General features: G+C 36.9%; 1 protein-coding gene across 4 annotated transcripts in view; it reads left to right on the top strand.

Moving 5' to 3' along the window:
• DDB2 (damage specific DNA binding protein 2) overlaps window positions 1-15,199 on the top strand; it is a 741,911-nt gene that overhangs the window by 714,581 nt on the left and 12,131 nt on the right. The gene's annotated exons all lie outside the window — the stretch shown is intronic.

The raw sequence follows: 15,199 nt of genomic DNA on the forward strand, positions 1-15,199 counted from the left end.
GAGGCAGATCTATTTGGGACAAGATACAGCAAGTATATTGTTAAGTTATGACACCCAGTGACAACAGACAAAGCTATAGTTGCCTGGGGGGGGGCCTTGCAGGTGTGCATGCCGGCCAAAACAATGTTTAAAAAATAATTAGTAAAAGTAACAAATGTGCTGTAAAAGGAAATGTAAATAGCCAGTCACAATGTTTAAAACATAACTGTTAAGGACCACATCTGCTAATAACAAGAACTGTAAATATCCAGCCACCTATGCAGACTTGTCTGGTAGGTATCCTTATTAAAAAGTGTTATTCTTGGCTTGCAATAACTGTAGGGAGAAACCAGACCGTAGCAGTGGTTTTATCTGACAATGTTGCAGTTGCTAGGGGGGGGGGGACCCAAGCTGCGATGATGCGCTATGCAAACTTGTCTGGTAAGTATCTTTATTAAAAAGTGCTATTCTTGGCTTGCAATAACTGTAGGAAGAAACCGGACCATAGCAGTGGTTTTATCTTGCAATGTTGCAGTTGCTGGGGGGAGACCCGAGCTGCGATGATGCAGGTAGACCAAGTGTGCTATGCAGACTTGTCTGGTAGGTATCCTTATTAAAAAGTGTTATTCTTGGCTTGCAATAATGGTAGGGGGAAACCGGACCATTGCAGTGGTTTTATCTGGCAATGTTGCAGTTGCTGGGGGGGGGGGGGGGCGAGCTGCAATGATGCAGGTAGACCAAGTACGCTATGCAGACTTGTCTGGTAGGTATTCTTATTAAATAGTGTTGTTCTTGGCTTGCAATAACTGAAGGGAGAAACCGTAGCAGTTGTGTGGGTGTGGGTTGCTGTGTTTGTGGAAGGTAGAGATGTGCCTTTGTAAGTGTGGTGCGAATGTTATGCATTATGAAATGGAGAAATTAAGAGTAAAATTTTGCTCAGTGAAGTCCTTAGCAATTTCATCACTGCTTGATTCAGACATATACATTCCCTTGTGTTTGTCAGTACTATGTTTGAGTGCATTGTTTTGGAGTGTGGTATCACTGCTACAGCTGCTGGTACTCTTTCTATACAAGTATATGCTTCTCCAGGAGTCTGTTGCTGAGAGGATGAGAAACACACTACAAATATACAACTAAGACAAACTACATAAAGCAATAGTAAGAAAGTACTAGGTCACATCAGAGGCTTGGAAGGTCATTGTTAAGAAACTGATAATTGTTGTAAAATTTATCATTAAATACCGTAAGTTCAGGTTATACTATAAGAGAATAACTATGTAAAGATAACCATGTCAGCAGCCAAAATGCATTGCAAGTTGAATATTTTACTGTGCACATTTTAAAAAATGGATAGACTAGCCTAAACTCTGGACTGATGAGTTTGCTTTTTTTTTTTTATTCTTGGGAATTGCTATTCAGAAGTGAAGAGACATACAAGGGAACAGTTTTAGTGGCACACCAGGTTATTTTTGTATTTCTATTGTCATGCAAAGCTGGCTAAATAGTTGAATCTAGCAAAGCTGGAAATATGAGACTGTAGCCCACTGAAGGAGTGGAGATGGGAGGAGTAACCTGGCCAGGAACTGAAACTTGCAAAACTGCCCCTTGTGAAAAGTCTTTTTTATCTCAGTAATTTGTTGACACTTTTGCAAGTTTCTTTCAGTGAGTGTGTAGTACATCAGTAGGAACAACATTTGTAAAACTCAGCACATACCAGTCAATGACACATGAGCTGCAGACTCTCAAACTTGGCAGTTTTTTCAGGAGTTCCATTGTAAGTGAATGGAAGTCTAGTCTGACAACAAATGGTAGGGCTATTTGTCCTCACAGTCTGCATTATAGGACAGATTTAGCTTTCCAACGGAATCACCATGTCTGCCCCCATGAGGGCAGACAAGAGTAAAAACAAAATAAAATTAGGAATGAGTACTTATTTTGCTGAAGGCAACTTTGGGAGGTGTAGTAAATCATGGCAAGATAAAAATATATGTTTTTTTCATCATTTGCCCGTAGTGGTCCTTTAAGTGTTGCATTTCCCTCAGCAAAGAGTGCTCTGGACTCTCAAGATTAATTTCTTGCTCCTGCAGACAATTCATCTCCATGTGAAAGCACTCAGTAACAAATCTTTGTAAATTTATCTCAGAACAGAATAAACAGCTGCCTTCAACTGCAGCTTCTTGACTCCCACTAAGGAAAAAAAACAAGTTAATATATTTCTAGATGTAATAAAGTTAGCATTTTTCATGGCTTTCATCATTCTAATTTTTAAAGCCTAAAAAAGCTTGCCTATAGCTGAAGCCAGTGGCATTAATCTAGACATTCATACTTGTAAAAATAAGAGAAAATATCTTAAATCTATATATAATATAATCAGTGCACTTTTACACACCACCCACCCCAGTAGCCATAGATCACAACATATTAACATTAAACTTGCTTTTGTCCAACCTTTTTTCTCTTGTTATACCATAAGGCCTATATTTCTTACAACTAAAAAAGCACTTGTTTACTTTAATATATTTAACACACACAGCAGTGACTGAAAAGACTCCCCTCCCATATTTAAAATGCCCGATAACACTACATAATACAGTTTATATTGTTAAATGTTTTGCAAATACTAGTAAGAACATTTTTTTTCTTACAGTTATTTTGTTGTTCCCTTTTAAACATTAATGACATAAAGTATATGCTTTACAGTCCACCCACAGGTTTAACAAAGTCAGAAAAAGTCCATTCTTTCATCCTCTTTTTCTTGCAAAGCCATATGTCACAAATGTGATTGATGCTTTGTAGTCTTCCATTTATTCGCAATTCAGTGTTGTTGGTCTTTTTCCTGTTCATGTCCATCTCCCAACGCCAGACTCTGAGTTCAAGTCCAAGGTACTCCTTGGTGGATGATATGTAAATTCCCAAGTTTTCTAGTCATCTCCTATGTTTTTTTTCTGTCTCAAAAGTATTTTCCTTTGGAACATTGAAAAAAGGTTTCACTGGCAAATCTCTGTATGAGCTTGAGAAGCAAGTCCCTTTCTGCTTGTTGGCACACTTTTTGTTAGATAAACTGTATTTCCTGCTTAGCCTGTTCTGCATCAAAAATGAATTTGATCCTCCTGGGAAAAAATACATATAGATAGAGCAACATGAATCACACACCAGCCTCTCAACATTCCCTGATTGCTGAGATACATTTGCTTCTCTTGTGTCTGGTGTACAATAAACAATCATTTTTATATAAACACTCTGCTAGCTCGAGTTTTTAATAATTTGCCCTTCTGCCACAGTTTTGTCATGATCAACTCTTTCTGCTGGTATAATTGCATTGTTACTAGTATAGGTCTTGGCTGCTTTTTCATGGCTAGGTTTGGGGCAGGATATGTCCTTTCAATTAACAAATCTTGCTCTGGAACACTAGTCTAGTTGCTTATTTGTGCTTTCAAAAAGTTAATACATTCAATTATTTCCAGTTTCTCTGATACAGCAAAAAAGTCTCAGTTTTTCTCTGCACTCCCTCTGGCTTCTAACTGTTCATTTTTGGAACAGTTCTTGTTAAGTCATACACTCTTCTTGAGAAGCCAGCCTTTTCTTCATTTCAACTTCTGATTCTTGCAGTTTTATCAGTTCATCTGAACAGTTAGTTAAACCTTCTTCTATGTTTTTCCAGAAGTTTATTTGAATTGATATGTTTCTTTGCTATTTCATTTATTTTAATCAGCTATTTAGTGCATTTGATTAACTTTTTCCACTAAATTATGGGAAGCCATTGCTTAAACTGCTTTTTGCTGTTAAGCTACAGAATCCTTCCCAGACAGTCTTTTCTCTTCACCTTTTCTGGCTGATTTTCCTTCAGGTTTTCTAAATTTCGTCTTGGCAGGCATCTTGTACTTATTAGCCAGTAACTGCGTTTTTCCCCAAAACAGGTTCAATGGCACTCCTTTTTCTTAGTTTCTATTTTCACACTGGGAGAGCTGAAGTTAAGTTGTTGAACCATGTGCTGCCATCTTTAAACTCTGAGAGACTTGGATTCTTACGATTCTGAGGAAGAGAATGAACTGGATTATAAATCACATCTTTTCTCTTTCCCTGATGAATGACACAGATGACAACATTGTGCCCCCTGGGTTTTTACAAGAGGATATTTCATTTGGAAGTACTGTTTGTCTTATGAGGAAGTATTTCAAATGGTAGTCATTCAGACCTATTGGGATTACAGCTTAAAAGTTGTGGCTATCTTCTAATCTGTCATTAGAAAGCATTCCTGGCTGAGGAACCAATTCCCTTCTGAGGATGTCAAGGCACAACTCCTCAGTCCATCCTTGGATAAGGATTTGTTTCATACCTCTCAACTATCCATAGTTTTGCTGAATGTCTGGATTTTTTCTCATGTTTTTGGTGTGCTCATCATAAAATGTGTGGTTGTCAGACATATCATTGAAGACTCAAGTAATTAAATGATGGCAGACATTTGAATTTCAAACTTCACATCCTTCAAATTGCATACTAATAAAAACATGTCATTTCAGCAGTTTTTTCTCCTTCCCTGATGAATGACACAGATGAAACTAAGCACAGATAAGATGGTGGTAATGGCAGCAAATTGGAGAAATCAAAAGAAGATGAGAATAGAGATAGAAGGGAAGATAGTGGAACAGGTAAACAGCTTCAAATATCTGAGAGGGGTACTTGAGGAGAAAGGTAGTCTGAATGAAGAGGTCAAAGCTAGAATCAGAGGGACTGCAGCCAACTGGGATAGAGTATCAGGTGTAGTCTATGACAGAAGAATGCCAAAGAAGCTGAAAAGTAAGTACAAGACAGTGGTGTGACCATTACTACTGTATGGTACAGAAACCTGGGCAGTAAAGGCAGAACAGTTGAAAAAGCTAGAAGTGATGGAAATGAAGTGCCTGAGAAAGGGTGTAGGATGCACACTGTGGGACAGATGAAGAAATGATGACATAAGAGCGGAAGCCAAAGTAGCTCCAATTGCAGAAAAGATCAAAGAAAACAGATTACTGTGGTTTGGGCACATGTGTAGAAAAGCAGAAGACAATCTGGTGTGGAAGATTTGGGACAGACAGGAAGAAGGTAAGAGGAAGCGAGGACGTCCAGCAAGAGGTGGATGGATTGTATGAATGAAGATCTGCGACAGTCAGGGATGAGTGTTGAAGAAGGCAGGAGTGTGGCATTAAATCGAGAGAGTTGGCAACAGTTAACTCGATACCCCAAACCCATGTATAAAAATGGGGAAAAGGGGGCTGCTGATGATAATGATTCTAGCAGTTTTTTGAGTTTATAAGAACAATCTTTGAAATCTGACCCTGATTTTAGTCCTCTTTCTGCTTCTGTATTTCTGTTTATGTCCAGAATTTTGGACTAAGAGAATAAGAGGTATGATTTGCTTTTTAGACCACACTCTCTTGATGCATTTAAAAGACTGGGAGAGAAATGGAGAAGTGTGGAGTCTGTGAAATGTATCACCCTCCAGTTCCCAGTTCCCAAATACACTGGGAACTATCCCATAAAGCAGTGGCTGTATTGCCAGAGGCCAAGCAAAAAGCAGGTGCTGAAAGGTAAAATGGATGTTCAAAAGAGAGGATAGCAGCTGAAAGATAAAGGGAGGTATGTGGGTCCTCAGGTCCCAAGCCCCCTTGGGAGCAACTGTGAATCCATCATTCTTGTCTCTTTCTCTTCTAATCCTAAAATCCACTCCCTAAGTATGTCTCCCAACCAAAAGACAAGAAAAGACTGACCCTCTAAACATAAAATAAGACAAATCGGTCATAGGGATTATTTCAGGGAGTTACAAACTTCAGTTTCTGTTGCTATCAAAAACGCAGGATCAAGAAGAACCAGTAAAACACCTAATTATGCATGTGGAAATAGTGGCTCAGGATATAAACGTGCAATTACTCAAGGGTCAAGAGGAGTAGGGGATGCCTTCCAAGATGGCTGCACATTGAGTAACAGCTTATTTCTAGCTCTCCCAATGTGAAAACTGAAACTCAGCAGAGAAGGCCAGTAGACTTGTGTAAATTTCAGTAACTGGCTAGTAAGTGCACTGCTTGGATGCCAGAAATAAAGAAATACAGAAGACCTGGAAAAAATCAGCTACAAAAAGTGAGGAGGAAACACTGATTGGAGAAAGATCTGCAGCTGTTCAACAAAAAGCAATTTAGCCTTTAGACATGACTTCCAGTAACCTACAGGAAGATATAAGACAGCTGCATACAGACCTGGTTAAAAAAAAAAACACTGATAGAGTATATCAATACAAACAACAAAAGGCCAGAAAAAATGGAAGAAGCTTCAAACAGATATTCAGATGAGATAATGTAAATCTGCAAAAATCATAGGTCGAAATGAAGAAAAGGCTGGCTGAATATGAGACTGCTCGGGAAGAGATGTTTCAAAAAAATATTAGAGAACAGAGTACATAGGGAAGACCTGAGATTTTGAGCTATAACAAGGAAGCTAGAAGGAACAGACTGCATTAATTTTATGAAAGCACAAATAAGCAACTGGATTGGTATTCCACAGCAGGAGTTGTTAGTTGAAAGGGCACATCATGTGTATGCTCCAAACCTGGCTATAAGAAAGCAACCTAGACCTTTAATAATAAAGATGCAATCGTACCAGCTGAAGGAGCTCTTTCTGACAAAACTGTGGCAGAAGGACAAAGTATAAAAGTGGGAGACAGCAGAGTGTTTGTGGGGAAAGATTAGTCATTGTACACCAGAATGAAGAGGAGCAAATGTATTCCACTATTCAGTGAATGTTGAGATGCAGGTGTCAGATTCAAACTGCTATACCCAACTGTCTTCAAGGTATTCTTCCCTGGAGGGACAAAATCATTTTTTGATGAAGTACATGCTAAGGAGGAAATACAAACATTTGTCCAACAAAAAAGTAAGCTGTGAAACAGAAGGAGATTCTGCTTCTTATTCTTTTGGACTGTACCTGTGAAACCTTTTCAGATTTTTCAACAGAAAATGTTAGGAAAAAAGAAGGGAGCACAAGAGTTGACTAGAAGAATCAAGAGTACGTTATATATGAAGCAAGAGACAGGAGTTCGGAGATGAACAGACCAGTAACTTAATATGGGATTATTAAGTAATAGTTTGTGAAACATGACAGAACAAAAACATCTGGAAATATTGAACATTCAGACTTTGTTGTTGTGGGGACTCTAAAGCATATGCCCTACTTCTTGTCATTAATGTTCAGAAAAGTTCTTTGGGAGAGAGAGGAGAGAGAAAGCTAACTGTAAGTAAAGATTTTTTTCTTAAATAGTACAAATTTTGTGGCATGTGGCTTTCTTTACATGCTATAAAGTAAAGTTTTTTCAGTTATTTGTAAATGTAATGGGATTGTAAAGAGGTGCTGATGTTTTTTTTCCTTCTCCCTTCTTCAGTTTTAAGAAATGTAGGCACTGCAATGAAAAAAAAGCATTGGTTAAAAGCCATGATAAAAGAAAAATTACCATATTTTTTTCTCATTCTTGCATGGGGGAAGACTGGATTAAAGACCTTAGACTGATTTAGTAAAGAGAGAGCAAGTAAATGAATAAGAACACTGAATATTATGAGGCTTTTTTTCTAGCATATACATGTATGCTGAGTAACAATTCTGCAGCTGGTCTTCATGTTTCCTTGGAAACAATCTGATAGAGAAACTGCCTGCCTGGTTCTCATGTCTCCATGGAGACAATCTGATAAAGAGAAACTGGCTACAGCCCAGAGAGTGAGTGGCTCGGGGAAAAAAAAAGAAAAGAGAAATTGGCTAAGAGATAATGCTCTCTGAAAAGATTCAGGGGTTTTCCCAAGGTGGATAATGTTCTCTGAAAGCATTCAGGGGCTTTCCCAAGGTAGTTAATGTTCTCTGAAAAAATGCAGAGTTTTCCTATGCTGGGAGAGCTATAAAGATAACACAAAACCAATCAGCACTTAGTAGAAGCACAGGCTGCATCATGCGTCTCAGCATGGATAACCTTTATTTTAGGTTAATTCAAGTCTGTGGGTGTATCTGTCAGTTTGGGACTTTTGTTCATATTAGGAGGCTAAAACTTCAATATTTGAAGGTGTACCTAGTTTTGTGTGTTAGCATTAAGTTAATAGGTTTTAAGGGGTATTGGGGGTGAGTTTGTTTTTTTTTTTTTGTTTTTGTTTGTTTGTTTGAGGGCTTTCAGTAAAACAAAAAGTTTTATAAGATGTTACATAGGCTCAAATGGATATGACAAGAAACAACTGTATAAAGGTTCAACCTGCCAAGCAGTCTATACATGTAACACAAAAGCTGGAACTAGACATTTAACAAAAAAGGTGTTATATATAAACAGTGGGATTAATAACTTTTAATACAGTGATGCTTTCTTTAAAGTCTTTAAATCTAAATGGCCTCACAGATAAAAACAAGGAAGAAAGAGTAGTGAACTATATTAAAAATTGTAGAGTGCAAATAGCTATGTTACAGGAGACACACTTAGAAAGACCCGAACATGTGAATTTGATAATGAAAGGTATTCAAGATGGTTATTCAGCTGAATTCCTGGGACAAAGGAAAAGATGAGTACTTATATTAATTGCAAGAGGAGCTCCAATAGCGATAGAAGATGATAAAAAATAATAATGGCAGATTTGTTGTGTTAAGGGGCTACTGGCAAAGGAGGAGGATTAAACTGGCATGTGTTTACATTCCACCTAAAACTGCTATAATGAAGTTTAAGAAACTTCTAGGAGAAATAATCAGCAAGGAATATTACTTATAGATGGGACTGGAATTTGATTTGCAGCAGTAAAGATGTGTCTGTGGGGGCCCAGAATGGAAAATATAACAAAGGAGGGTAGATTTTTGAAGAAATTTATGAAAATATTTGGCATGGAAGATGTGAATTCAGTAATAGGAGTTTGGAGTGAATTTACATATTATTCCCCAAGATATAAAAACTGCTTGGCTAGACAGAATTTACATTTCACAGGAACATGGACATTTAATTGAAGGTCTTGGTACGCACCCGATAACTGTTTAAGATAATGTAACAATAATAGCTAAAATAAAAGCACAGGGTAATGAAATAAAAATGAGACATTAGCAATTTCCCACTTATCTGTTAAAAGAGAAATTTAAGGAATGAGTAGTGCAGATTATTCAGGAGCTAGAAATTTCTTCTGAAATATAGTTAGGGAGTGGGATAAAACTAAGGTTGAGTTTAAAAACAGGGTGGAAATAAAATAAAGGGAGCTATGGTTAAGAAGTAACAAGAATTAAGAGGGACTGACAAATGTTAAAGTATTGCACAATAGGGGATCACAGACCAAGAAGAGGATCAACTGCAGAATGCTAGGCAGAAAATAAGGGATTACCTCGATAATATGTATGAACTTAGAAAGATTGCTGTTAAGCAACTGTTTTTTGATAACACTAGAGCCAAAAACTTTTAGCACAATGACTCTGTGAACAGAAAGTAGAAAGGGATGTCGCCAGACTTGGGGAGCCTATAACAAGGAAGTTAACAAGAGATCTGTAGAGGTATTAGAAATATTTCGGAAATTCTATGAGAGTCTCTATAAAGCAGAAAAAATGTGAAAATCAAGAAAAGATACAAATGAAAATGTTCATGGAAGAATCAAATTTGCCAAGGCTAGAGGTAGAGGAGGCTCAATTACTAACGGTTAGGATAGGAGGAGATGAAATAAAAATTGTGATGTATAAGCAATGTACAGGAACGTCCCCAGGAATAGATGATATTCCTGTGGAAGTTTGAAAACTAAGAGAAAAAAAACTGATAAAGATCTGGAAGGTTTTGTTTAATAGTATCTTAAGAGGAAGAGGAGTACCACCATCCTGGAAGAAAGCAGTGGTAGCTGTAATACCTAAAGCGGGTAAAGGTCCTTCATTTCCAGCTTCATACCCATTTCAATACTAAACCATGATTATAAAGTGTTCATGTCTATAATAGCTAAAAAGAATAATTGATAGATATGGATCAATGTGGTTTTGTGGATGGGAGGCAAATATTTGACAACATTAGCAGAACACTGATGATCCAGAGGGAAGCAGAATGTAAAAAAATATCATTGTTGTTGGTGGGTCTTAATGCAGAGGAAGCATGTGACAGAGTAAGCTGCGACTTTATGAGCAGGGCATTGGAAGCATTTGTATTTCCTGAAAAACTTATAAGGTTGATTAGGAGAAAATATGCGGGATTGGAGGCAAAAATTAAAGTGGATGGGTTCCTCTCTGATAATTTCTGCTTGAGCAGAGGAACCAGCAGGTCTCCTCTCTTCCCTTTATTATTTGCATTATATTTAGAACCTTTGGCAGAGAAAATAAGGGACTCAAATTCAAGGATATAATTGGTGTGGTAGTCAAGAAAAGCTGGCTTTATTTGCAGATGATATTATTTTATACCTGATAAATCCAGAAAAAGACATTACAGTGTTGTGGAATATTTTGAGACAGTTTCAGATCTTTTCAAGATACAAAATTAATGAAGCTAAAACCAAGGCAATATCAGTAAATTATGTACTCACACATGAACTGGTTCAGGAATACCCATATTTATGGGGACTTGATAAAATGAAGTATTTAGGAGTATGGATTAAAAATTATTCTAGTGTGGCAGCTAAGGATATATGGGAAGAGACTATACAAAAGATAATATAAAAACTGAGAAAATGGAAGCTTTGCTATATGAATATAAATAGTAAGATACAAGCAGTTAAAATGTTTTTAGTCCCTTTAGGCTTATACACAGGTCAGGCATATTTTTATCAACCAGGGGAGAAGTTGTAGGTAGCAATTAATAAAGAGATGAAAGACTTCATCTGGGTGGGGAAGATGGCAAGAGTCAAGTGGGATAAGCTGTTCCTTCCAGTAGAACAAGGTGGATTCAGATCACCCAATTTGAAGGGGTATTTCAGAGCTACACAGTTACGACTCCTATGTATAGCACAAGCAGAAAACTGTAATTCAAAGTGCAAAGGGATGATGATGAAACAATGGGGAAGCTCAAGAAACAAGGAGAAACTGGGATTTTGGAAGCAGGGCCTTTAAGGAGAATAAAAGTAATCATACAGAATATTATATCCATAAAATAGCAGAAAGTATTCTAAGAACAAAACCAACATGGGAATGGAGAAAGGAAATTTTGCTGATAGGGATGACTGCAGTTAGGGATACAGACAATAGGCAAGAGGGGGCTGGAATTTATTGGAGAAAACTGGCAAAGGAACAAAGCTGTTGGGAACAAATAACTAGAGAGGGAGAGATAACAGAATGGGAAAATTACAAGAATTTATTTGGATTGCAGGTTAAAGATTGCCTCCCCTATCATGGATTGGTATCTTAAGTATAGGCAAAGAGAAAGAAATAGGGGGGTTCTAAATGAAAGACTAGCACTGGTAGAGTTTTAATAGAATCTAGAACAGAAGTTGCCATTAAAAAAGGAATAATTAGTAGAGCATATAAAATAATTGAAAACTAAAGCATGCTACCAAAGGATAAAAAACTAAACTGCAATAGCAAAATCCACAGGTGGTGTGACCAATAAGGCTCAAAGTCCCAAAGGTAAAAACAGGTTTATTCAACACAAAAATAAAACAATTGGTTAAGTGCTTTCGTCAAACATGACTTCATCAGAACCATGAGTTTAAAATGACCAGACATTTAAATATCTAAAATACAATGATCACATGATGACCTAAAAATGTTTTTAAAGGGGTATTACCCCATTTTATACACACACATAGCTTTTCTCTTGTGGACTGGCTTAATAGAGGTACTGTCATTTATCCCAGGGTCAGATGTTGCATTTAATCTCAATTGCCATCTGAGCTCACTCTCGTCAATTTTATTTTCCCAGAATCCTCCCTTTACATCTTTTGTGGTTCTTTCTAAAATAACAAATTTAAAGTTAAAATTATTACCTTGACAAATTCCATTGTTATGTCTGAACAATGCATTGTTGTTATCACCATTCTGAACTGCGTAGAGATGCTCATAAATACGTTTCTGTAAATTTCTAGTAGTTTCTCCCACATAAAAATAGTTACATGTTTCACACACAGCAATATATACAATACCAAGTGTGGCACAATTCACAGAACTTGGAAAAATTCTTCTTGGGGGATCTCCTACAACAATACTACTGTTCAAATTGATGTATTTGCAGTATACACATACCATACGTTTCACTTCCCCCCGTAAAGTTATTAGTGTCAGCATATCTTTTAATCGGATGTACTAATAGATTTTTTTAAATTGTCAGTTTTAAAGACAAATCTTGGTCTTTCCCCTAATAGTTCAGTTATAGTTTCTGGTGGCTTTTTTTTGTCAAACAACAGGAGTGGTTTATGCTGCAAAATGCAGCTCTTGTCCTGCATATTATGTGGGAAAGACTGAGCGAAAATTTAAACAACGGGATATGCATACACATAAAGAGACTAGTGCTCTAGTAAAACACTTAAAGGAATTCCCAAGTCATAGCTTTAAATTTGTCATACTGAAACAGTTGCAAAAAAACCCCAGGGGGGACCATGGGGTATTTTTTTAGAACATAGAGAGTTGTAGTAGATTTTACAGTTGAATGCATCTTCTTAACCAGGGTTAAATGATATAGGGTCTATTTTTTGTGAGTTAAAATTAAAAACTTTTGATAAGATAGTTATATATAAACTATACAAATGTTTTTAAAAAATGTATTGTCAAAAGTATTGTATTTTAATATGTTGTTGCTTTAAAACACTATGTCTTTAAGATTTATGTGGTTGGGTTGAGCTATAAAAGAGTTAGTAATATGATTTTTTTTAATGTCTGAAGAAGGCTGGTAGTTTCTAGCCGAAAGCGCTTATGGAATAAAGTTTTAAAGGTGTTTTAAATAGTGTGTTTCTTGCGAATTCTGCCTTCTGGATTATTAGTAATTTCTCAGTTTTTGGTTTTGTTTATACCTCTAGAACCTCATTCATGCTCCTGGCCGCCTGTCAAACAATTTATGAAGGGCATTCTCCACCTTAGACTACATAGGAAGAGAGCACCTTCAATTTTGGTTGTAAATTTTGGAATTTGTCTTAGAAAAGTTAACTTTTCCACATTTTGAGGCAACAGCTACAGCACACCTACATTTTTTGAAACTGAAATCTGTGTTCTTGGCAGCTATCACATCTGCCTGTAGGAATGTAGACCTCTAGGCTTGGGTGTGTAAGGAGCCCTTTCTGCAATTTAACAAAGACAGGGGGCCACTGAGAGTGAACCCCTCTTTCATGCAGCAGGTGGCAACAGAAGTACCCTTGTTCCAAACATTTCAATTCCCTGTGTTGTTTTCTAAATCTGGTAATAATAGGGGATGGATTTTGCATTTTCTGGATGTGCATAAATAACTAAGATTTTTATCTTGCTAGAACCAAGGATATTAGAAAATTCAAATGTTCCTTCCTTTGCCAAAAAGCAAGAAGGGATACATTTCAAGACAAACTTTTGAAAATATTTGATCAATTGCACACAAGATATTTTTTGAAGCAGACTCCTGGTCCTCTGTCCACACCATCAGCAGTGTCAAGATTCTTATTACATTCCCCTTCTTATTCTTTGCCAATCACCTGCAGGCGAAAGTGGTTAGTGTTGAGAATCTTTCCATTGTTGATAACTGCAACAGTGAGAGAAATAAAGAATGCATTTCAGTCGTATAATTAATTTAGCCATGGGTATGCACAGGAAATTTTCTGGTGGTGGCAACATTTTCCATTCACCACAAAATTAAGAGACATCAATACATCTAAAAGTTTTAATAAAGACGAGACAGACAATTTGCTATAGAGCTTATGGACTTTACTAGAACTGTGGAGTTTTAGAGTTTCTCCATTTTAGAGTATTTTCCCAACATTCTGGTGTACATGTCACCATGGACTTCTGGTGAATGTTTCACCCGGAAGGGGTCTCTATCAGTTTTATTCTCAGACTACGTCCATGCCAGTCAGTTATAACCATTTTACTGACCCCAAATAACACCTAATTTCTTGATTATAAACTCAGAAATTTATGAACAGTAAGCATGCCAGTTAGTGATACACACCAGTAAACTTTATAATGTATATTTTGCCTAAAGCCTTCAGAAAGAGTACTTATGTGCTCAGTTAAAAACACAACTATTTTTATTGTGTACAGTATAAAATGGCTTACTTCAGCAAATAATAAAATACAGCATAGGTCAGGAAGTATTGCACTGCTTTTGTAGTGAGTAACACAAGTAAAACATTCAGGCATCCATATTGTCCTGCTCTTTACCAGTTCCAGAAATTCTTGCATAAACCGGTCTGTTGGTTATTATAAAGTTGTGTCTCTTAAGCAGAAACCCACATTTCTTATTCCTGGGTTTCTTGCATGAGGAGTAAAGGTGACTTATATACTAGGTAAACAAAAGTTTTCAGTTTTTTTCTTGGTAGTTTTTCACAGTTACTCAGCTGAGTAAAAAAAATCCCCAAAGGCTTGTACTGTTGTACTGACACAACATTAAAAAAAATTAAAAACACAAGTGTAAACTATGGCTGGAAGTGAATATCAGCTGCTTTTCTTGGACAGCAAAGTCCATAGAGCACAAAACAGAAAAGGCAGAACAGCTTCATCAGACTACTTGGTTTACATCTAAAACAATCACCAACATACTTCTCAAATGATCCCTGGTTTTTCAGGGACATCCCACAGTTTAACTCAAATTTTCGCTCTATTCCTCTTAATCCCTCCTAAAACCGGTGAGTTTTGGAGAAAAGGTGGTGAATTACACTGAACATATAATGACAATAATTAGAGTTATAGACTTCTTTAATTTCAGAAAATGTATATTAATTGAAATCTTCTTTTTTCTGTCAGAAGTGTAGCTGGTTCAACTAGCATTCTGGGCCGGTACTGTGAACTAGCACCCCACCCCCAGAGCTCTTCAAGTGAAGAACAGAAAAAAAAGGCATTCACTGTAAAAAGTCAGTTGCCACATTGTAAGTGATAGGCTTATTACTGTTAGGTCTACCCCACCATCTCAGCTCTTCCATTGAAGAGCAAAAAAAAAAAAAAAAGACGTTCCTTTTACTGGTACACTAACCGAGTACCCAGATGCACAGCAAGCCCTACTCCCACCCCCACCTGCCCTAGCTATTCAGTTCTTGTTTCTGTGCTCTAATCCCAGCCATCCTTCAACATTTTTAAGTAATAAATAAATAAATGCACTTTCTTTTTTAAA

This window comes from Protopterus annectens, chromosome 9.part0, assembly GCF_019279795.1.
Source record: "Protopterus annectens isolate FY-2018-M chromosome 9.part0, PAN1.0, whole genome shotgun sequence".
NCBI classification, from domain to species: domain Eukaryota; kingdom Metazoa; phylum Chordata; order Ceratodontiformes; family Protopteridae; genus Protopterus; species Protopterus annectens.